We start from the raw sequence: 15204 nt of genomic DNA, 5'->3' as shown, positions 1-15204 counted from the left end.
TAAGGTGCCTCAGGTGAGGGGTGAGGTTAAGAAGGTGGGACCTTCACAGTGACCTCAGCCAGTGTGGGAATTGGCCTCACTGTTGGTATCACACTGTATTAGGACGATAGCTGTCCAACCAACTGAAGTAACTCACCCTCTCTAAGAGTATCAGCCCAGCTTCTCTTGAGTCTTGTAACTGTAATCTTTCATCCATGAAACTTTCCATGTAAATTGCTTCCATGATCTCTCTAACTCATGATGCCCTTCCTCAAGGATGGTGCCCAGAATTGGACATGATAGTGCTTATTGTTGGTTTATTAAAACCACTTGCCTTTTCTTCTCTAGTCTCTATTTATGAATGATTAATTGATCTGTTCTGCTACCTTTAAAGAGTTATAGCAAACAACTCTGGGTTATCTCTTCCTGTGCCATCTTTAAAGTTGTATCTCTAACATAGATTGCTCAAGATCTGCAGAGAAAACAGAAAGTACAAGAGAAACTCAGCAGGTCCGGCAGCATCTGTGGAGAGAGAAACTCCACTTAATATTTCAAGTCTGATATGACTAGATTACCTACAGTGTGGAAACTGGCCCTTCGGCCAACAAGTCCACACTGACCCTCCAAAGAGAAACCTACCCCCCTATATGTACCTCTGACTAATCCACCTAACACTACGGGCAATTTAGCATGGCCAATTCACCTAATCTGCACATCTTTGGACCGTGGGTGGAAACCAGAGCACCCAGAGGAAACCCACGCAGACAATGTGCAAACTCCACACAGACAATTGCCCAAGGCAGGAATTGAACCCAGGTCCCTGGTGCTGTGAGGCAGCGGTGCTAACCACTGAGCCACCATGCCGCCCACTATTTCTTGACTCAAAGAATTCTGAAGAAGAGTCATATTAGATTCAAAACATTAACTCTATTATTTTTGCCTCAGATGCTGCCAAACCTGTTGTGTTTCTCCAGCATTTTCTGTTCCTTTTAGTTCCTCATACTTTTTTGTGTTAAATTTCTTCTCCTGTGTCTCTGTCCATTGCACCAACATATCATCTTCAGTGTTCACTTCTGAGTTTCATGTCATCTGCAAACTTCAAAATTCCTCCATTAATGTGAATCAAAAATAGCAGCGATCCTAGAACTGAACTTTGGGGAACTCCATTGTATACCTTATTACAGACCAAAAAAAAGTAAATCACTGAAAATCTCTGTTTTCTGTCACTGTTACAGGTTTGTATCCATGTAGTTACTACCCCTTTTATCCCATAAGCTCTAATTTTTTTTAAAATGCCCAGACTATACTCCTTCATCAAATGTTTTTGATGGCCCAAATATACATCAACTGCCCTCAATCCAATTCTTTGTCTTCTCTTTAAAAAGTTCAATCCAAGCTAGTCAATTCCAATTTGTCCCTAATTAATTCTGAATGGCTCTTCTTTATTAATTCAAGCTTATCCAAGTGATTGTCGCTTTCTTCAAGATTATTTTCACTAAACTCTTACCCACTACTAATGTTAAACTAACTGGTCTCTAAGTGTCAGGATTCTCCCACTCCCTTTATTAGATCAAAGTTGTAAATGTGTACTCCTCCAGTACTTTGACATTATCCCTATAACCAGGCGTGATTGGAAGATTGTGATGACTATGTCTGTAAGTCGTAACCTTGCTTTCCTTTGCAACTAAGAAGGCATCCCATCCAAACCAGTTGACATATCCAATTTAATTTCTCCCAATATACCTATTATGTCCGATTTGTTTGCTTTTATCTTACCCAGTATCCAAGTAATCTGCTTATTTATGGGTGCTTTAGTAAAGACCTCTCTTGCTAAACACGAATGCAAAATATTTATTTAGTGCCTCATCCAATACATCTTAATAAATTTTACCAATAAATTTTAATCGCTATTTCCCTCAGCTTCTGACAAAGTTTTTTATGTTAATATGCCTGTAGAAGACCTTTGATAACCTTTTATCTTAGCTATCAATCTATTTTCATGCTGTCTCTTTGCCCTCTCTTGCTTCCTTTTTCATGTCTCCAGTCTACTTTCTATATTCAGTCAGGTTCACTTTTGAATCATCAAGCTGACGTCTGTTATATGTCTTTTTTTTTGCTTCTACCTACTGTTAACTCTCTCATTCAGGGATTTTTGGGCTTTCGTTGCCCTTCCTTTTCCTTGTGAAGCTTGACTAGTCTATACTTGAATAATTTCTTTCAAAGGCCACTGATTGCTCTTTTCTAATGTTTCTGAAATTAGCTCTTCTCCAACTAAATATTTTTACTTGAGATTGTTCAATAAATATAGATACCCTAGGTAGTCAAGGGAGCCTGCTAACTGGACTGCTGAGATGTTGGCACAGCTTTGCTGCTTTCTGACTTCTGCATAGTATATATGATTTTATTACACAGCATAGGAGTCAGAACTGGATTTAATACACTGAATGACTTTCAAGAGATTGGTGTGGGCATGGCTAAGTCCTTAGTAGGCCTTCATTGAGAATGAGGCTGGCACCATGGTGAAGGACAGGTTGGTCTAGGTATCCTGGCTACCTGACACGCCTCCAGAATATTATATATTTTCCAATCTATGATGTAATGAAGGACATATTTTTCAATGTATATTAGGGGCAAGAGAATATCCGGGGAAAGAGTAGGGGTGGTAGGGACCAAAGTCAATCAGTGTGTGGAGTCGGAAGACATAGGTGAGGTGCTAAGTGAGTACTTTGCATCTGAATACAGAATAGAGAATGACAATGTATAGAAATCAGGGAGGGAAACTGTGATATTCTTGAACAAATTAACATAGATATGGAGGAGGTATTAATAGCTTTAGTAAGTTTGAAAGTGGATAAGTCCCCAGACTCACATGAGATGTATCCATGGCTAGTGTGGGAGGGAAGGGAGAGGCTCTGACATTAACATTCAAATTCTCTCTTGCCACAGGGGTGACAGTTCAAGAAAGGTAGTAGGAATAAAGCAAGAAACTACAAGACAGTGAATCTAAAATCTTTGGGGGGGAAAAATTAATCTCCATTTGAGTTAGTCAAGGATAATCAGCATGGCTTTGTAAGGGGACGTCATGTCTAACAAATTTGACTGACCTTTTCAAGTAGGTGACTAGGTCTGTAGATGAGGGTACTGCAGTTGATGTAATCTTCTGCAGGATTTCAGTAAGAATTTGATAAGGTTTTGTATGGTCAATGAGTTAAGATGCTGTGAGCCTTTGGGGTCCAGTACAATTTGTTCAATTGGATCCAAAATTGGCCTAGTGGCAGGAAGCAGAGGGTGATGGTCAAAGGGTGATGGAAGCCTGTGTCCAGTAGCATACCACAAAGTTCAATGCTGGATCCTTTGCTATGTGTTGTGCTCTAGCCAAGAATGTAAGAGGTATGATTAATAGGTTCACAAACGACATACAAATTGCTGGTATGGTGAATAACAAAGAGGAAAGCATTAGATGACAGGATGATGTGGATGGGCTGATCAGAAAGGCTGAACAGTGGCAAATGGAATTTAATCCTGAAAAATGTGAGGTGATGAATTTTGGGAGGACTAAGAAAGAAAGGGAGTACATGGTGAATGATAGGATCCCCGGACGCACAAAGGTTCAAATGGAACACATTGCGCATATCCATAGACTCTTGAGAGCAGCAGGACAGCTAGATAAGCGGTTGAGATATTTGACTTCATTTGTCAAGACATTGAATGCAAAAGCAAGAAGTTTATGATGGACCTGTATATAATGTTAGTTAGACCAAAATTAGAGTACTGTGTGCAGTTCTGGTCATCCCCATACTAGAGAAAGGGTGTGATTACATTAGAGACAGTGTAGCAGAGATTCATCAGGATGTTATCTGGACTGGAGTGATTCAGCTATGAAGAGAGAAAAGATAGGATGGGAGTATTTTTCTTAGAGAAGGCTGAGGGGAATCTGAATGATGTGTACAAAGTTCTAAGAGGCATAGACAGAGCAGATAAAGAGAAATATTTCCCCTTAGTATAATAACCACAGTTTTAAGATAAGGAGAGGAAGGTTTAGCAGGGGTTTGAAGAAAAACATTTTCACACAGAGGATTACAGGTATCTGGAACTCACTACCTGAATGGGTGGTGAAGGCAGGAACCCCTGACATTTAAGAAGTACTTGTATGAGCACTTGAAGTACCATAGCATAAAAGGCTGTACAAGTGCTGAAAAACGGGATTAGAATAGATGGATATTTGATGACCAGCATGGACATGATGGATTGAAGGACCTCTTTCTGAGCTGTAAAACCTCTAGGATTGCTTATCTATATTTCAGTCTACTTTGTAAATATAACAACACTAGTATATCTGTACTGTTGACTGAAGCTAATTACAAATAGACACAAAGTGGGGCCACCCTTAATGAAAACTTCTATTGCCACAGTGATTCGTGACATTCAGAATCCAACAAGTCCTTTCAACTTATTCTAGCTATCAGAGAATGTTCGCAGGAAAGCGTATAGGAGAGATTGAGATGCTTTATACAGATCCTGCATTCTAAACTTAGACAGACTAATGAACCTCATGAGGAAGTGTTCTCCAATAATGGTCTGAATGGAGTGGAATACCAGCACTGACTGGCATTAGGTTAAGCAGTAGCTGTGAAAATCAGCTGGTCCTGCAAAAATGCTTGTAAGCCCCCTTGAGAGCCTAAAGTGGCTGCAGTAAGAAATATTCCAGTATCTGATTTTATTGCAAATACATGGAATTGGCATTCTGTAGCCTGCCTGTAAATTGACTATGCAGTTGAAAAATTGCAGGGAAGTGCAAGAAGAAATAAACAGAACTTCAACATACACAAGAACAAAATTCATCTGCAAAACATATTAAATATGTGCAATAAAATGAAGTTATTTTTGATATGTATTGCATCTTGCTATGCATCTATGATGCTAAAATGAGTCAGTTTTCCAAAATTAAGTACTTATCCATAAAGATCCCAATTTAAGTGAGGAATTTTACTAATGAGAGAGAATATTAAAAAATGAAGCTTTGTACATGTGACTTGTATTCCCTTTAGTATTTCTGCAATCATGCAGACCCCTCAGATATGCCTTGTGAAATACTCCAGCCAATTGTTATATTATCCTACATGTCACATTGTTAGCATTGTTCACTAAATCTTACTTTGGAGTGCTATAATGTTAAGTGAAATTTGATTTATCCCTTTTCAATCATTTGTGATTTTATTTGCTAATTACAATTATAAATTTTAATCGTAGGAATGGTTAATATGCTTGTCATGTTACCATACAGTCCTAAAATATTATCTGTTTGGCAAATTTTAACCATTTGACAAAGATCAATATAGACTTCAAGACATATTGGGCAGTGATTTTGTTCAATGTCTGCTATAAAGTTATGGATAGTCACATTTAGTTATAGGCAACTTTTTATGTTATTTTTAATTTTTGCTACATTGACTTTGGTGATGTTGAAAGAACAGATGTCATATGCATATAAGTTTGTGGAAAGATTGACAATATGTCACTGTATAAAGCAAAAACCATGTGCAGGATGGATTATACATGAATGCAATCCTGATAGCATCAACCAGACAGCTATTCTGCTCTTTTTCAGGATAAAGCTAAATAATAGGTCTCTCATGCAAAATCTATGTATTACAGGAAGTATATATGAATACAAAAAACACAATGTGTAAAAGAATGTATTTAAAGTAGTTTAGTTAATGTCACATACCTTCTGTGTTTGGCTTTTTAAGATAAAACTGAAACATGAAATTTTCACTTAAAATCTCACGAATAAAAAAAATACAGATTAAAATGTTTTACAATAATGGATGTTTCAAATGTTTTATGTGTGGACTAATTAACACTATATGACCATTTAATGAATTATCTGGCACTCTCCACCCAATTAAGTTGATGTAACAGCATTTAGCTTATTTTCCCATTTGAAAAAGCCAAAAAGAGATCATTGTTAAGTACCATCTTGTGTTTGCTGGACTAAGGCCCACTTACGTCTTGCTGTTTTATATGTGTATTACTGTTGCTATGGAGCTGATTAAAACTAGTTAAGCCACATACAGCTCTCTGCTTGGAGTGAATGTCGTACAGTTTATGGAGTATGGCAGTTTGTGACTTTCATTGCTTAGTTTCGAACAGGAGAATCAAGCAGTGTCAGCAATCCACCTGATTGCATTCCAAGTGCCCATTATTGGACTTTGTAGTAGTCACTTCATTTTCCACATTTCCTTGCATAGCTTCAGCCAGATGTTTTGGAAAGTCCGTTTGAATTGTTTCCATTAGGTCTCTTCCAAGCTGTACAGAGTGGCTTAATAATGTGACCACAGTCCTGAAAGGGGGTGGAGGGGGTCAACTAAATAGAGCCTAGAGGATTTTTCACATAACTAGAAAAAAAAGCTTTTCTTTTCTGCCTTGGCCTGAATCCAATTACCAGGGATGTGACCATTCAACAAAAAAAATCACTTGCATGCTGATTAATTATATAGTTTGCGTAACTCTCAAAAGCCTATATTTTAGCCTGAAAATGAGCTGCCCATTAAAGCTCCTTATTGTTAACTAGTTAGCAAATATGGCCTAGAATATCGACTTGTACAAATCTTCTGAATGGTGTAATGAAAATGTGTATGAAAATAAAAATCCAAATAGTTCTCTATTTCCCAACATGTGTTTTATAATTTAACATTTTGAATTACAACACCTGCAAATAGTTAAATAGATATGAAAATATGTAGTCACCATGAAAATACATACTGTGAAATTTGGTACTCTAGGGTTTAAATAAAAATTGCAAGTAAAGCAAATGTTACTGGTATTATTGAGCCAACAAATTTCCTAAGTATTAAATTGCTTGATAACATGTACTCCATGGCATGCCTGATTATATTCTTATACTATTTTAATTAATTTTTCTCCAACTTCACTCCTTCCTCACAAATATTCACTCTTGTGTGCTTCCCTCACTCATTCACATTTGCATACACATGCAAGCAATGTGCAATTTGGGTAATTTAGAATTTTAGGTATTTGTATTATTTAAGGTTTTAATTAACGTAGAACTGAAAAACAGCTGGATTTATAATTGCCATTTCAGAGCAGTAGGAGGTCTCTGAACGGGGTCACGTTATTATAGTCCTTATTTACACCCCAGGACCTTTATGTTCCATTGGGGGTGTCTATCATTTGCCATAAAGTGTACATGTTTAGAAATTGCATGCAGAGTACCAGCAGTCTTGTCTGAGATTCCCCACTATCCCAGCCAAACTAGTACTGCTCATGCATTTTCTTCATCATTTCAGTGAGTTCTGTATGTGAGCCAGCACATTCTTAAGCAAATGATTCAGTAAGCATGGTTACTGGCTCCTGAGTGCAGCCTGTCTGAGTGTCAGCTCTTACTTCTTAGCAGGAGTTTTGGGTAACTGAAAACACAAGTTCAAGTTATCAGTTTGATCAGAGTTGTTACAGTAAATTAAATAGTATTTTTGGTAACTTGTTTATTGAAAGAAGAAGATATGCTTTTTAAGTCTGCAAATTGGAATTGTTGACAGCCTCAGGTACTCTGGCCCTACATTGAATGACTGCTGTGTTGACTTTGTCTAATTATAGGGGAGTGGCTATAGAACCATTGATGGACAGAGTCACACTTGGTGGGATGGTTGAGAAAGTCTGCCATAGCCGCGGAGAGCGAGACAAGACAGATCAGTGACTGACACAAACATGGCTCTTCACTTGGCAAAAAATGTAGACAAATTGGCAGTGTTGCATGATGTTGCCTTACTTTGAACTGGGACTTTTACTGATGAAACAATTGCCAAACTGTCTGTCAGGTTTTTACAGTTGATGTGCAATGCTTGTTGGCATAAGTGGTAGAAGTGAAGGTTATTGTTACATCCATGTTTGTAAGATGAGGAAAAATTTTATTTGATGCTAAATTCTCAAACTGTCTTCCAAGAATTGACGGTGAATCTTGTTAGCTTAGATTCAAAATGCCGGAAAGGTCCAAGAAAGAATATATTAAGAATGAAATTTAAACAGTTCACCAGCCTTCAGAGTCCAAAGATATGTGAGAATTTGGTGAATTGTGACTGAACAGCACAGAAACAATATAACGATGTACAGTAAAGGATCAAACTAATACTAATACAGTTTAGGATCAATGTGTGATGATGAACAATGTTAGATCAATATGTGGCTATTAACATTTTAGGATCAATATGTTGCTATGGGATCAATCTGTGATTACTTGTGTTTATAACAAATGGATGATTATGAACAGTAAGTGATCAATGTTTGACAATGATCAGCAAGAGATCAATCTGTGATAATGAACTGTATGAGATCAATCTTTGATTATAAGCAATAAGGAATTAATCTGTAATTATCAACAGTGTAAGATCAATGCATGGTTATGGACCATAAGTGATTAATGTATGGTTTTGAGCAATGTAGGATCAATTTATGACAATGAATAATATAGGATCAATCTTTGAAGATGAGCTATTTGGAATCAATTTGTGATTGTGATAGGTTTTGGTTCAGTGTGTGACTTTGAAGAGGAGAAAATTAATGTGTGACTGTAAACAATATTGGATCAATTATGATTACAAATGGTATAGGATGAATCTGTGACTATGAATATAATTGCATTTATTCCTACTATGGACACTAGGATCAATCTGTTATTATGACATAATTGTATTATTCTATAAATATGAAAATTGTGTGATCAATGTGTGACCATGAACAGATAATGATCAATTGCTGACAATAATATGGGATAAGACCTGTTTTTCACTTACACAATTTAAACATTAGAAAAATGTGTCTATGGTCAACATGGAGAAGGATTTGCAGGCAGGAGGGCCCATAAAATTATCTGGGTGACTTTTCTGCCACATTCTGACTCACACTTGACCCATGTACAATTTTGGGTAGCTGAGTCATAGTGCAGCCCAGAAAATTCTGCCCATAAGAGCTATTGTGAGTATAAAAAATAACAGTGCTACAAAAGATGCAACAGGTATCCACAACAATTTAGGAATATGATTAGTTTAGGAGCAATCTCTGATTTCCATAGAGGAAGAATGAATGACTGTAGTTACATCTTGAGTATGTATGTATAAGCTATGAAATATTAGATTATATTGTAGCTATGAAGAACATAAATAATTTATTATATTATACTGATTAATATTAGACTAATTCATGCATGATCAACTTATGGATAATGAAAAGCTAAATAATATAAAATTACTCAGTTCTCAAAATCACAAGAACAATCTGCAGTTATGTTTAATTTGATAATAATATGTAATGATAGTCTAATTGAAGCCATTGTTTGTTTAAAAGGACCAATGTGGGCATTTGCATTAGTGGTCAACATGTGACCAAAAGCAAATAGGTCAAGCTGTGATAATGGACATATGTGATAAAGAATATATTAGGTCAATATACGGCAATTAGTAAATGCTTTTCTGTGAGGATGAGTTAGATTATGATCAATCAGAGAGTATTAAAAGCCAGAGTTATCTGTCAAAAAAATAATTAGAGAAGCTATTTGTGAATAGAATTGAATGCACTGGAATAATTTATGATTATTGGAGTGCTCTGTAGAATAATACAGAAACAGTGAGAAAATTTAATGAAATGGCGCATACTTACTATCAGTTCCAGAGCAATGTGTGATTGAACCATATTTCATTGGGTGGTGATAACATCGCAAGGTAATGCGGCTTCTTTCTTTTTATTCCTTTTTTTGTGTCAAAGGTTTGTACCAAGGTTCTTTGTACCTAAGATGGCACCATGAGAGACAACATTGTAAAATTTTCATTGTCACTCCTGCACTTCTGGACTTGACTACACATGACAATAAAGGATCTTCTAATTCTAAATTCTAATTCTTCCAATTCTAAATCTAACAACCATGAATTAGCTGAACATCCATAGATCATTCCTAAACTCTTCATTCTAGAAGATGCTTACCTTAGTCAACTGGAAATTGTAGCATTTTGTATTGTCATGGAATGTTTTTAAGTTGATCATAGTCCTATGTTGATGTTATATGTCCAAATCCATGGAATTCTTGCATATCAACAAAGTGAATGCAATGAATGACATACAGCCAATACACAGAATGATATTTATAACTGACACATAGATTACTTTGAATATTGAATGACTTGGGAAATTAGCATTGCATTAACAATTTGTGGCATTGAACAAATAAGTATTTCTACATTGATTGATTGAATATGAATAGAACCATATTTGATGAAAATGAGAATTAACTATAGCAAAGAGCATTAGATAATTAAAATGTGACTGGTCTTTATCAGCAGAAGTAAGCATTGCTTAATAAAGAATAAAGCTTGACCATGATAGTTTTTTAACTAAATGATTTATACTTTACAAACCAAGACCTTTTAAAATCCCCACATGGTTAAAAAATATGTTCTTATCCCCTCCTTTTGTACAATTACATATTTTAATTACGATTTTATGACTTTTGCATCCTCTTTTCTTCTTTTTGTATATTTTATTAAAATGGGGAAATTTAACTAGGTCACCTGTGCAGGATCTCTATCCCACCAATAACGTAAAACCCTGGCTGGCCATAACATAGTAACATAAACTAGACATGTCAGTAGTAAGAAACTTCTTAGTGGACCAAAGCTTGAAATGTTTATTTGATGTTCTTCCATATAATGTTTTGAAATAAAATTAAAAACAGGTCATGCATTCATCTAATTATATCTCCAGAACTATTGCTTGGGCTTTTAATGATTTAATTTTCTTACTGAAGCACAAAGCACTCTCTCATTTACTGAAATGTGAAGGCCAGTAATCCAGCTAAGAACTGAAACCTGAAAGGATATTGCAGGTTACAAATCTATGACTCACGGACTTCATTATTGTGATTGGTAAGTATGCTAACATTTGATACATAGATAGTCAGATACCAGAGACAGTAAGTGAGATAATGTGATTTTAAACAAAACATTGTTTAGTAAAAACAAAATCCTCATATGTGAAGCTTAGAATGCTGAAATAAAGGCAAATTCTCCCTAACTAGTAATGTTTACTCGGAATATAATTTTAACATTTACAGTTAAATGTTTTATTGAATATATCATCTGCACTAAATATTGGTTTTAAAACTAAGCTATAAGTATTTGTTATATGATAAAATATGTTCAAATAATGAAATTATACTGTAGATACTGGAGCAGGATTAGCAGCAAAAAATTTATAAATCTGAACAAAGTCAAAATAGAAGATTCAGAATTCTACTTTGATGGGATAAAAGAGTGTGTTGTCTCTTATCACATGTACTATGATGTGAATGAGATAATACATGTTCCCAAAATAAGAAAATCAAAAAAAATGTAGAAATTGTGAAATGTAGAAAGTGAAGTGTGCAAAATAAGATGAAGTAGAGGGTGTGTGGTTCTTTTATCAGATAGAGTTGTCATCTCATCATTTCCTCTGATAATTGTTGATTACATTCTCCTGGTTGAATTATATTGCTATGTATGATTTAAGATAAATGGTTCAACATTGAAATAGAGCAGCATGTAGCAATATCAAAAATTATATGTTATATAAAATTATCTTTTGCATGTCAACATTATAGATAAAAACAATGATTTCAGCTTTTATTGAGGAAAATGCGCTGCACATTTAACTAGACGTAAATATATTTTCCAAGTCATATTTGCATTGTATCTGGTAAAGGTTTTTGTCTTGCTCCCATTGCAATTTATGTTTGTGGATATTGTGAAAATCAATCTGACTACTCTCCAAACCAGAATATACTTGAAATGATGACAAATTTGCTTCTGCTGTATTAAGCTCAATTTTGATACCTGACAGAAACTATTTTGGGAAGTAAACAAATCAACTGATTCCCTTAAATTCAATTGGCAAGGTGAAAAATAAACAGACTGACTGGGAGTTACATTAAAACAGGCACAAAAAGTTATATATGAAGCTCTGTAGTATACAACACAAATAAATTTCATCACAGAAAAATAGATACCCCCTAAAACAAAATGGAAAGAACTGGAATCATAATACTGCAGTGTATATGGATTACAATAGCTGAAATCATTGTTCTTTTCACGTTTTCTGACAATCTATCTCAAGCTGCATTTGGAAAATTGGGTAATTTTGTTAAATAAAAACAAGAAAATGCTTAGAAAATTCAGGAGTTTGGGCATTATTTGTGGAAAGGAAAACAAAGCTAACATTTGGAGTTCAATATGACTCTTTGTTAAAATCAAGATAGTTACTCTGTTTCTAATTTCTAAAGTACTGAGTTTTTCCAGGATTTTCTGTTTTTATTATGGATTTTATGCATCTAGAGACTTCTGCTTTAATTTTAAAAGTATTTGATGTACATTGTTTCAAAATGTATACTGTTGATTTGTACACTGTATAAGGTACATGAATACTGGAACCCCTTCATAGGTCACAGTAGCAATACAGCCCATCACAAACTCACAAATAAAACCAACACAACTGACTATTACAAAGATCAACTATGCCTCCTTATCCTCTTCACCACTTGCAACCTTTGGCACAAAGTTGACCACACTTTCTTCTTCTAGTTGGTTGGGACTGCACATGCTTGGTTCCATTCTTAACTATCCACTCATACCCAAAACATTACCTGTAACAGCCACTCATTCCACTCTTACTGGAATACATCTGATAACCCTGAAGGATTATCTTTGGCTTATTTTATTGTTCATCTACATGCTGCCGTTAACATCATTTTCTGCATGCACTGATGACCACTAAACTTTACCACTATACTTCTTAGCCCATCTTCATATTGTCAGTCTGCTGGCCAGCAACCCAACTGAAAAATGAGAAGGCAAACGATGTGGCTTCATCCAAAGATCCAGTCTCTAGTTAACATCCCTCTTCCTGAACAAGTTTGCTAAGTGGAATCTGGCTGTTTGCAAACTTGGAGAATATTTATCCCCTGGGATGAATTCCCAACATATATCCAGTCTATTTCCACCCCCATAGCAACGCTTGATCTGTCCCTGCCTCAGCTAATTTCATCCATTTCTTTTTGCATCAAGATCTGAATATTCTATGCACTCCTGGCTGACTTCTCATAGTTCATACTCCAGAAACTTCAGATCACCCAAATGATGGGGTTCTAACATGTAGAAACCCCTGTTCATCCAATACCTCTGACAGTCACTGATACATGTCCCAATTTTCAAACTCCCATCATCATTTTCAACTCCTTCCAGAGCCTTACTACTCCCTATCTCTGTAATCACCTCCAACCAAACAACCTTTTGAACTATCTACATTTTTCTATCACTCCATCATTGATGGCCATGCATTCAGCTGCCACAGGCCTGAGTTTTGTTGTTCCCTCCCTATGTGTTGCAGCCTGTCTAGCTCACTTTGTTCCTTTAAGACACTACAATATTTATCTCCAGATCAAGCCCTTGGTCATCTCATCTAAAGTATTCCCTTATTTGGTGAGGTTCCATATTTGGCGGGATATGCTCCTCAGAAGCACTATGAGACATTGTTATTATATTGAAAGTGCTTTCTGGGAATAAATTGTCACTTTAAAGAACAAATATACTTATATCAGATGTCTGAGTGCTGCATTTCCTATGCAATCTTAAAAATGTGCCTCTAACAACTCTTAAATCATATTTGTGAATTGATGTTTTTAAGGTTTTGTATTATCTATTATAGTTTTGCAGAATATTGTGGACTTTTTTATTTTCCTGGGTTGTGGGCAATGCTGACAAAACCAGCATTTATTTTCCTAGTTGCTGTTCAGAAGGTGTTGGTGAGCTGCCTTCTTGAACTGCTGAAGTCAATGATGTCCAGGGACAGCCACAATGCTGGATGAAGTGGGGGAACATATCCAGGATTTTGATCCAGTGACAGTGACAGTGAAAGAGGAAGGATGGTATGTAGCTTGGAGCAGTACTTTCAGGTGGTGATGCTAAAGATTTGGAAGGTATGATTGAAAGAACTGTTGAAAGTGCGTGCATCTTGTAGATGCTATATATTGTTGCTACTATGCATTGGTGGTGGACAGACTAAATGTTGAAAGAGGTGCATGCGGTGCTGATCAAGTGAGTTGCTTTCCCTTAGATGGTGATGAGCTTCTTGAATGTTGTCCAAGCTGCACTTATCCAAGCAAATGGAAAGAAGTCCATCAGACTCCTGACTGTGCCTTGTAGAAGTTGGACAGGCTTTGAGTAGTCAGCAGCTGAGTTACTCACAGTAGAAAACTCAGCCTTTGACCCATTACTATAGGCATAGTATTTATATAGCCAATCCTGTTCAGTTTCTGATCAATGGTAACATCCAATATATTGTTATTGTGGGATTCAGAAGTGGTAATGCCATTAAATGTCATGGGGCAATGGTTAGATTCTGAAAAGGAGCTGGTCGTTGTGTGACACCTCTGCAACATGAATGTTACTTGCCCCTTGTAAGTCCAAGCCTGAGTGTTGTTCAGGTCTTGCTGTATTTGGACATACTCTGGTTAAGGGAGGAGAAAGTAAGGTCTGGAGATGCTGGAGATCAGAGTCGAGAGTGTGGTGCAGCAGCCGAGGAGCAGGAGAATCAACATTTCAGACATAAACCTGATGAAGGGCTTATGCCCAAAAGTCCGATTCTCCTTTTCCTCGGATGCTGCCTGACCTGCTGTGCTGTTCCATGCTCTGGTTCAGTATAAGAAGATTCATGAATAATGCTGCACATATGGTAATCATCAGCAAACATCCCTATTTCTCACCTTATAGAAGCAGCTGAAGATGGTTGTGTAAAGTAGACAACCTTGTTGAATTCCTGGAGTGATAATGTGTGCCTTAGGTGGTTGTCCTCTAACAAAAACAAACATCTTCCTTTGGTCTAGGTCTTTTTGATTCCTATTAAGTCCAGTTTTATAGTGTTGCTACTGGTACTCTCATAGAAAGCTGTATCAACCAAAGATTGATTGGTGAAGACAACCTGAAATGGGTTTCCCCCTCTTGCTGGTTCCCTCAATACCTGCCAGAGATGCAGTCTAGCAGCTATGTTCTTTAACTTCATCAATAATGGTACTGCCAAGCTAATCTTTGTGATGGGCATTGAAGCCCCTACCCAGAATACATTCAGTGCCCTTCCAAACCTCAGTGCATCCTTCAAAAGTGTTCAATGTGGCAGAAAACTTATGCATTG

General features: G+C 36.4%; 1 long non-coding RNA gene across 1 annotated transcript in view; it reads right to left on the bottom strand.

The window, feature by feature from the left end:
• LOC122553630 overlaps positions 1-15204 on the bottom strand; it is a 32242-nt gene that overhangs the window by 5725 nt on the left and 11313 nt on the right. Inside the window, exon 2 of the long non-coding RNA XR_006312772.1 lies at positions 9652-9779. This is a non-coding gene — a long non-coding RNA (uncharacterized LOC122553630). The remainder of the gene's footprint in view (positions 1-9651; positions 9780-15204) is intronic.

The sequence above is a fragment of the Chiloscyllium plagiosum genome, chromosome 10, assembly GCF_004010195.1.
Source record: "Chiloscyllium plagiosum isolate BGI_BamShark_2017 chromosome 10, ASM401019v2, whole genome shotgun sequence".
Classification (NCBI taxonomy): Eukaryota; Metazoa; Chordata; class Chondrichthyes; order Orectolobiformes; family Hemiscylliidae; genus Chiloscyllium; species Chiloscyllium plagiosum.
Note: the sequence above shows the minus strand (reverse complement) of the source record. Positions and strands in the feature narration are given on the sequence as shown.